The sequence below is a fragment of the Magnolia sinica genome, chromosome 11, assembly GCF_029962835.1.
Source record: "Magnolia sinica isolate HGM2019 chromosome 11, MsV1, whole genome shotgun sequence".
NCBI classification, from domain to species: Eukaryota; Viridiplantae; Streptophyta; class Magnoliopsida; order Magnoliales; family Magnoliaceae; genus Magnolia; species Magnolia sinica.
In genome coordinates this window covers 50,256,383-50,265,600 of record NC_080583.1, presented here as the reverse complement: position 1 = coordinate 50,265,600, position 9,218 = coordinate 50,256,383, and the positions used below count along the sequence as shown (strand labels likewise).

Genomic DNA, 9,218 nt, shown 5'->3' with positions numbered 1-9,218 from the left:
CATCACATAATTCCATGGGCCTTTGGGTAGTGGAGCATAAATTGATTTGTAATTTATAAATGCAGTGTTACGTCACTTTCGGGATTGGATGTCGCAAATAGTTGCTCCATGATCAAATCGTGTCATGTAATTCACCTAGCTCATGTGTTGTGCGCCTTGAGGAGTTCACGTAAATTCACTGTGGCGTTGGCCATGCCGGCGAATATCCGTAGTTATGGGATGTGGGTTGAGCCGGGTTTCTATAAATCGTATTCCACACTGCGAAGACCAGTACGTATGACGAGCCCTACACACTTTGCTAGGCATGCATCTCATGTAGGTTGTTTGCGCATTCTGATATCCTCGTATTAGTGGACTACGGGACATATCAGAACCCTTATTTTACTTTTATGAATCTCTTGAGTTATTGTTAATCTTAAAGGATAACCATCACTATGAGTAGGGCATTGACCCTCTCCCAACCATACAAATTATGCAGGTAACGTATAGATTAAAGACCTAGTGAACGATCTCCCTAAGAAAGATTATGTTGAAAGAATAAGAAGACATTTTTATGATTTAGTTTTATACTTTGGCTGTGAACTCGATAAATGTAATAAGCTCCCATTGAGAGGGCATTTGATTATTTTTTTACTCTGATGAGATCATAAATATAGTCGATTTTATTCTCTTAAATGTTACCTTCATGAATATACTTAGATGTGATCCAAATGAAAAAAATATGGTGCAATTTTTAAAGCAACCAAGTTTTACATTATTAACACTCGGTTTTCTTGGGCCTGAGTATAAACTATGGCCATGAAATTTTTAGGATATTACATAAGTGCAGGGCTACGATATAGTAATAACTCAGTGAGACTGAGGTCGAATCCACAGGGACTTAACTTGTACATATTCTGAAAATAAATTAGAACTAGAACTAGAATAAGATTTAAACTAAAATCTGGAATAAGAGAGATCAATTGTGAATAAACTATCAATAAGAAAAGGGACACTAGGGCGCCAAGGATCCACTTGTACCTATTAAGATGCTATCTTGATTTAAAGAGCTACAACTGGAATTAGAGTCTTATCCTATCCAGTTGGATGATAGAGCAATAAAAACTCAAAAATCTGAATTTTCCATTAACATAGTTCTCTCATGGAACATCCATGTGATAATCATAGGGAATTCAACCATCCACCATACCTATAGATGATGGTGAATCACGAATTTACAGATCACACACTTCCAAAAGAGATAAGAAAATATCAAAAGCTTTCACAGCATCTACTGTAATTTCAATCACAATAAACCATAGAAAAATGAAAATATTCCTTTATTGAAACAAAAAATTAATGGAAATCCAACATGTACTTGATTAAAGTAAAGTAAACATAAAAATAAACTATAACTTCACCTCTTTGCCCTAGATAAGAGATTAATAGGTCAAACTAACTCAAAAATAAAAGAAAAACTAAAAGATATACTAGAATTAATGAAGAAATTGAACTGGAAGAATGTTATCGGCAATCCACCTAGGCATTCTCTTCATTTCCAAACCCTAAAAGATGATTTGGAATAGCTTAGGGACTCTAAATAATTTTGTAACTCAAACTTTCGCCTACCTCAGAAAGTTCACAAACTGCCTCAAATTTACGCACTCTACGCATCTTTGATGACATCGAATCGTTTTCAATTTCACCTTCGATGGCATCGAACTGTCTTTGATTCCATCGAAATTTGTCCAGAACTGTCTAGTGAGTTGAGCCCAAAATTTATAAATTTTTGATGGCATCGAAGTCTATTTTGGAAATTATTTCAAAAATTTCACTTTTTAGACTCGAAGTTTTAAAATAGGTTTTTTCTGGCTAATTTTCAGGATTCCTTTTCTTCACTCAAATCTTCGATTCTCTTAATTCCTCACTTGATTTTCTTGGATCTTTGGCATGTGAATTCTTCATTAATGACTTCCAAATCTCCAAATCCTCATTTAGTAATCTTTTGGGTGTAAATATTCCTTTTAGCATCAATTTCACCTTAAGCTCTTAAAATTACCTCACACATAAAAACATGCATAATTAGATTAATTAAGCACTATTATGTTTATAAAACCAAGGAATAAATAGGGGAAAATATGCAATATTTCACACTCAACACACCCTAACTAGCATTTTGCTAGTCTCGAGCAAAACATGCGAACACAACTTCTCAAAAAATTCAAATTACAACCCTCTAGATAACAATTTTCTGTACATGCCTATACATGTGAATGATATTCAAAGTTATGGAAATAAAACATGAGCAACCTAAATCCCAATGTCCTTAGCAATCAAATGAACTAATTCTTTGTTAATCGCTTAACAAATAGAATAAGTCCAAACATCAAGTTTCTAGTGTGTTTAGTGAGTTTTAACTTAAAATTTCATGAATTTGTTATACCTTTCATAATGTTAGCCATATTCATTACCTTAATGTGGATAGTTCAACACAAATACTGATTCCGATTATATCTCCCATTTCACTTATTTTCCAGCTTTTGATTTTATATAAATGACTTTCACCTTCTTTTTTTCATACTTTTTCTGAATTTTTCATTTAAAACATATCCCGTAGGTGGCCGTGATCTTACTATTTTCTATCTAGTTTGTTTTTTTTCTTTTAATCCCTTTTAGGTAGACAATAATCTTCAAATTTGTTCATAATCACTTTTAAGTAATTCACATGTTATCACTTAGAAAGTAAACAATTTCATAAGATATAAATTAGATGTGAAGCGTGAGCTAGACTCAATTGATGATTTAAAATTTTCTATTAATCAACTAATTAAGAAAAGTTAATTAAAAGTTATTAATTAACTAGTCACTAGATTTCTAAAGATTTATTCCATATCTTATCATAGTACTAAGCATGTATTCAAATCACATATAATTTTTGCTTTCTAAGAGAGTTTTAAAACAGAAAATTTGAAAATTTTTAAACATTGCTCAAAATCTAGAAAAATACTAATTAGATCCATCTAATCTCATCCCAACCTAAAATTTACATTATCCTTATTGTAAGAAATAGTGAATAATACCAACATGAGACAAAAATAAGAAAATGAGTAGTGAGTTAGGAAGATAGTACCTGAGAAAGAAGAATGTAGCGATATTCAAAGTCCTTGCTTTGTACGGGTTAAGTAATGATAAACATGAATAACTAAAGAAAAATTCTATCTAACCTAATCCTAAGAAAGTAATAAACCTAACTATACCTCCATCAGACTAGGAAGTCAATCTTGATAGACAAGATCAGTCAGAGGGATGGACATATCCTCTAAGTTAAATTTCTCAACGAATGGCTTGAGATGATGATCTTTCACTTTGAAACACTACTAAAAATGGAGCAAAGGCTATGGACCATTCGGGCTTTTAGCTACGGTTTTAAACCGTAGCTATATTGCTACGGGTTTAAGCCGTATCTAAAAGCCTGAAAAAATTAAAAATAAGCCACACGATTTTCTTTCCCTCAGGCAGGCTGTTTTCCCATCCTCTATTTCCTCTCTTTCCATCAGCGGGCTCTTTTCCCATTCTCTATTTCCTCTCTCTCTCTCTCTCTCTCCGAACCACTCCTTCAAAATGCAGGAGATATACTGAAACCCCCAACCCTTCCTTTCTCCACTCCTATCCTTCATCCCACACCCTAAATCTACAGAAACCCCTTCAACCAGCCGAGCCCTAGATCTGTAGAAACCCCTTCAACTAGCTGATCCCTAGATCTGCAGAAAGCCCTTCGACCAACCAAAATGCACTCCCAAAACTTGCTCTCTCAAAGGCATTTTTAGGGTCTCTCTCTCTCTCTCTCACCCCTTCGTTATTGCTGCTTCTGTCTTCTTCTTCTTCCTTCTTTATTGCCTAGCCTATCTCCCTTCCTCACTCATCTTTTCTTCTTTTGCAGGGAGGCTACTTCCCCAATGCAATCCGATATTATCAGAGATCCCTCTCTGAGGTGTGTTCTTTTATGCAAAATCTGAATATTCCGATTCAAAATCTACAGATGGTTGAGAGGTGTACTGGAAATCCATAGAAACAGAGATCAAATCCCTATTAGAGAAGCTCTTGGATGTTAAGAATGCAATGTCCACTCCTGCAATCCCCACAACCTCCATCACCCAGAAGCTTACATGTCACAGAGAGATCCTTTGCAAATTCACTTAATGATGCAATATGCAGGTTTGCTTTAGTTACTTTAGGGTTTTGATTTTGTCTCTAAAATGGGATGGTTTGGACTGACGTACATGTATGTCAAGTGTGACTATATCAGTCATGCACATTGCATTTGACAAAAGGACCGAAAGAAGCGAGAATTAGAAAAGAAAGGGTGCTCTTCTCTTTCCATTCATTGACTGGTTTTTTTTTTTGATATGAATTTGGTTTTCTTTACTATTTTAAGGTGGAATTAAAGAAATTGGATCCTATTATGCTACGATGTTCACTATGTTGTTCTAATCTACCTATCATTTATGAATGCACATTCTCTCCCTCCGTTTTCTTTAAAAAAAAATTTTTTTGCCCCAATCTTTTCAGGATAGATGTCCTGTTAGAACTGGTGATTGAGAACCACTTTTCCCCAAATGATGGTACTCTTGAGGTTTGTTATTGCACCTTAATTTCTTTCTTAATAAGATAATATATCAAATTCCCCTTTTATTTTATTTTATTGTTTTCTACACATCAACAGACATATAATATATGTAGGAACTAATGTCTAAAAATATGATTATTACTTGACTCTATCCTTGGTATAGTTTGAAATTGGCTAGCAATAAGGAATGGGATGAAGGAGCGCAACACAAACATTTTGGAGATAGTTCGCTCTTTAGATCTCCCAAACAATCCCTTGGATGATATTATTGATTAAGTTGCTAGTGGTTTAATGCCTTCAATATAGTTCTTGAGTTTGTTGAATCTAGTTGAGGCCTTCTAGAAATAAAATGTGTTTATGTGGAAGCATTGACCTGTTTGGCTATTACTTCTCATTCTCAAAACTAATGCAATCTTTCTTGTACTGGAGTATTTTGTTATGTTGTATGATTGTGACATTTAGTAGTTTTTGAGGTTCCAGATTCTGTCCAATGCGAGTTTAATTTTCGTAAATTAAAAGCATAGTTTGCTGAGACTGTATACATCTGAATTTGCTACAATTTTGTCATTTTGAACTTGTGTGGAAATGTTTATGCCGTCATTATTTGCTGTCATTTTGTGGAGCTTTATTTTTAAAAGCTTCAATTTATCAAAGTTAGTTTGTTTGTCTTATGGATTGTTGTGCTATGCCAGCATTCAAATAACGGACCTCAAGACAACTGAGGAACTTTTCCATTTTCGTATAAGTTGAGTCAGATTGTGAATATTATCCACCATTTTTTCTGTTTGGTTTCAGCATTACATTGTTTTGAATGGTACTTGTGTTGGTATGTGCATTTAGGAAGTTGGATGGGTAATGACCTTCATCCAAATCACTCATAACAAATGAGTGTCATATACATGTCTTTAAGTTTACCAGAGAAAATTTTTCATGAATGCTTCAGCATGTCAAGCTCATGGACTTGACATGGATATGTTTGATGTGGCCTAGGTGCGGAACCATCTGTCCATTCCAATGTTACCAAGATCAACCTCATTCTTTTGACAAAAAAGAAAAAGAAAAAGAAAAAAGAAAAAGAAAAAAAAAGCGGCACTAGTTAGCCATGAATTGTCCATCATATGGAAATTTTGATTTCATATGCCTTTTGACGATCACTTCGATTGGGTGATCATCAACACAAGATTAGTAGTTGCCAAAATGTATGGCCTATATCAAATTTAAGCAATTTGTCATGTCCTTTAATATATCACTATCATTGGATGATCCAACCTGGCTAATGATGAACATAAAAGTTCCAGAGGAAAGCTAATGTTGTATTGGGTTGGAAGTGGGTTTGTTCCATTTGGGGTGGTTGGAGTTGCCAAAATTTGCCAGGCAATTTTTAAATTGAAATTTGTGGTTTTAGGGAAGAAGCATTTGGGGTGGTTATAGAACCGGGTTCTAGAATTTATAGTGATTTTACAGCTGAAATTTGTAACTCTTGCTTTGAAATTGTAGGGAATATTTGAATTTGGAGGTCTCCTCTTGAGGGTGGATTCTTGAAGACTAGGTGTTGTTTTGGCTTGAGTTCATGTTCTGTTTGAAAGCTTTCAATTTCTATTTTGGTTGTTGGATTTGTGGAAAAATGGCTTGTATGAAATTGGGATCGAAATTTGATGCATTCCAACGACAAGGGCAGGCATGGTATGGAGCATTCTCTTTTTTTATTTTTTATTTTTATTTTTTATTTTTTATTTAATATGTGGAAACCGGTTTTAATTTGGTTGGTTTGCATTCTTCCCTGTTTTGAATTAGTTTCACATATATTCAATTAGAAACAGACGGTTGTAGAAGCTTAGACATGGATCTGAGACGAATGTATGTACAAGGTAGCTCATGTCGTGTGCATGAACTGCCTTGCATGCAAATGTGTGTACAAGGTAGCTCATGTGCATGCTAAGCCTACATGATCTAAGACGATTTTAGTTGAGCTTTGCTAAGCCTACATGTGTGTACAAGGTAACTCATGTGCATGCATGCATTTGCCAATGTGGGATGCGATCCAATCCATTCATTAGAGCACTACCACTGTAGATGTTCTTGCGTAAGAATCAGGTTGGTCCTCCTGGTTGAAGCTTTTTTTACTATCCAACTGCTTTGAAAACTGTGGTCCACCTATTGATTGAACCAGATTTGTTTTTGTGCAAAAGCATCTACATGGTCAAACCCACTTGAGATGGTTTGGATATTGCACCTGTACACTCTGTTGAGAGTCTTGCGACACAATGTCGTGTGCATGAGCTTCCTTGCATGCAAATGTGGGCTTTGCAAGTCAATCCACAAAATGATTCTCTTTTAAGAATTTTTTTTTTTTTTTTTGTTTTTAAAAGTCATGATAAAAAAGACACAATTCCATACCTCCATAAATCCTTGGATTTTTGGGTCAAATCCAAATCTTCCCAAGTCAATCCACAAAATGATTCTCTGTCAAGATTAAAAAAAAAGGTATGCCCTTGTAGCCATTGTATTAAATGCTCCTCAAATCCATGGCTTTATTACCAAACAGTCGATTTCCTTGTTTTTTTCCTTGTACTGATTGATTTAATATGGATTTCCTTCATCCTGCAAATCAATCATCTGTCACTATGGGTTGGAAATTCCTTAGTAGCTTATAAGGTTTCTTGATGTGGAATGATTTGTAAAAGTTTGCCATTGTAGTGTGAATTTGTCATTGCTTGAAATTTGAATCTCCAGTGCTTTACATGAAAAATGCTATGAAAGTACTCTTTTGTTTTGCTAATTCTTCTATTCTGAGGTTGGCACCATTTTTTGGTAGGTAGTAGATGGATGATGTTGGTGATATTCCAATCTGGGGTACTTTTAGTCCATGAGGTCCATTGTTCAATGGTTTTGGGATCACTGAAGCATGTACCCCACCTGTGCAAACTGAACATATTGTACAAGCTCTCAGCTTAAGCATTGTATAATACCTCCTAGTTAAACCAATGACCAGGAGATTCCTTAACATGATATGCTCTATTGCCCTGATTTGATAGTTCAAAAGGATGAAGAGGTTGATGGAAATGTTTCTAATAGAGTTAAAGAGTTGGGTGGGTGGGTGAGGAGGAGATGTGCCTCTATAGTGTTGGGTTTGCATGCTAATGAAACATGAAGGTAGATTTTTTGTTCTACTCATTTCTCTTTCATTAGTAGGTGTATTTCTTTTTCGATAGGTCAGTGGTAGAGCTCTGTAGCCATTTTCTCTAGATAGTTATAATAGCTCGATGGAGGTAATGTTATCTTATCTTGCCATGTTTTATTCGTTTGATCGATTTGTCACTTTCTTTTCAATTTGCAAACAAGGCGGGTTGCATCGGGCGACGTGGTCGAGAAGACTATTGAGAGGAGGTAGAAGAGAATGATCAAGAACAGGGAGTCTGCTACTCGATCAGGGGCCAGGAAGCAGGTGGGTCTGTAAAATCAGGTTGCTTTTTTTGAAAACTAGTTACTTCCATTTTTTTTTAAGACTGAGAATTTATTCCTCATTGTGGCAGGCGTACACGAACGAGCTGGAGAACAAGGTTTCACATCTGGAAGAAGAGAATGAAAGGCTCAAGAAGCAGAAGGTGTCTGCTTATAATGAGAAGGATGTTAACTACAGATGGACAAGGTATATATGCTACTCTGAGATCTCATTTCCAGTTATGTAGTTCTTGAATTATCTATGCTCTTTTACTTCTTGAATTGATTCATTATTCACATCATTTGATGTTTTTTTCCTTTTTAATTATATTGATGTACTTTATAATGTTTTTTTGTCCTTCTCTTGTGTAATATATTTGTGCTCTGGGTTTTTATTTCGATGTTTTTTAGCTCATGGGTTTTCTTATTTTCTTTTTCTTTTTCTATTTTGATGGAGCTTTTTTCCTGTTTGTTTTCATTTATTGAATTATTAATCCTCAATTCGCTATGTTGTATTGATGGGTTTCTTCCTTCTATGCATTTTATGATTTGTTCTTCTGTAATGATGGTTTTTAGCTCGTGGTTTTTCTTTTGAAACTAATTACCATTCTCAGTCTTTTGAACCCTATCCATTGCCAGCCTCAGTCACCAACAGATGCAGAATAGTGGTAGAAGTATATATGAAAGTTCTTGTGGTTTGAATGGATTTAAAGGCTTGGAAGTATTGTCCAGATGATACTAATTGTTGCTTTGTTTGCATTGTCTACTTTGTGTAGTGCGACTTGCATCCTAAAATGGGCCATGTATAATCAGAGTCCTTTCTGTCCTCAGTACTAACTTGTAACGCCCTGAAATTAGGGGGTCGAGCATAACTCGGCTCCCGAGTTCCAAAACATCACTTATGCAACATATTTAATGATGGATGTATGTTGTCGTATTAGTGCATAAAACATGGAATAGATTAAGCCAAATAGCAAATATAATTCGGGGATAAGTGAAGAAAGCAAGCGGAAGACTTATAGAAATATATGTGTACAAGTACAAATCCTAGAAGCATATACATACCAGGTCGTTTTGACAAGTGTTACTATCAAAATTACAAGTATTAGATTACATCATTTAATTCCCTAAAATAATAATCCCAGATCCCGCGCATCCGAACGAGGCTCAC

General features: G+C 35.1%; 1 long non-coding RNA gene across 5 annotated transcripts; it reads left to right on the top strand.

The window, feature by feature from the left end:
• Nucleotides 1-3,573: 3,573 nt before the first annotated feature.
• LOC131219120 (uncharacterized) lies at nucleotides 3,574-8,878 on the top strand. Of its 5 annotated transcripts, none has more exons than XR_009158005.1 (8): nucleotides 3,574-3,807; nucleotides 3,920-4,194; nucleotides 4,549-4,612; nucleotides 4,770-4,831; nucleotides 6,104-6,289; nucleotides 7,949-8,051; nucleotides 8,140-8,255; nucleotides 8,824-8,878. It is a non-coding gene; the product is annotated as an uncharacterized LOC131219120 (long non-coding RNA). The 5 variants fall into 5 exon arrangements; XR_009158003.1 differs by having other exon boundaries at nucleotides 4,770-4,882; XR_009158004.1 differs by lacking the exons at nucleotides 4,549-4,612; nucleotides 4,770-4,831 and having other exon boundaries at nucleotides 3,576-3,807.
• Nucleotides 8,879-9,218: the final 340 nt, after the last annotated feature.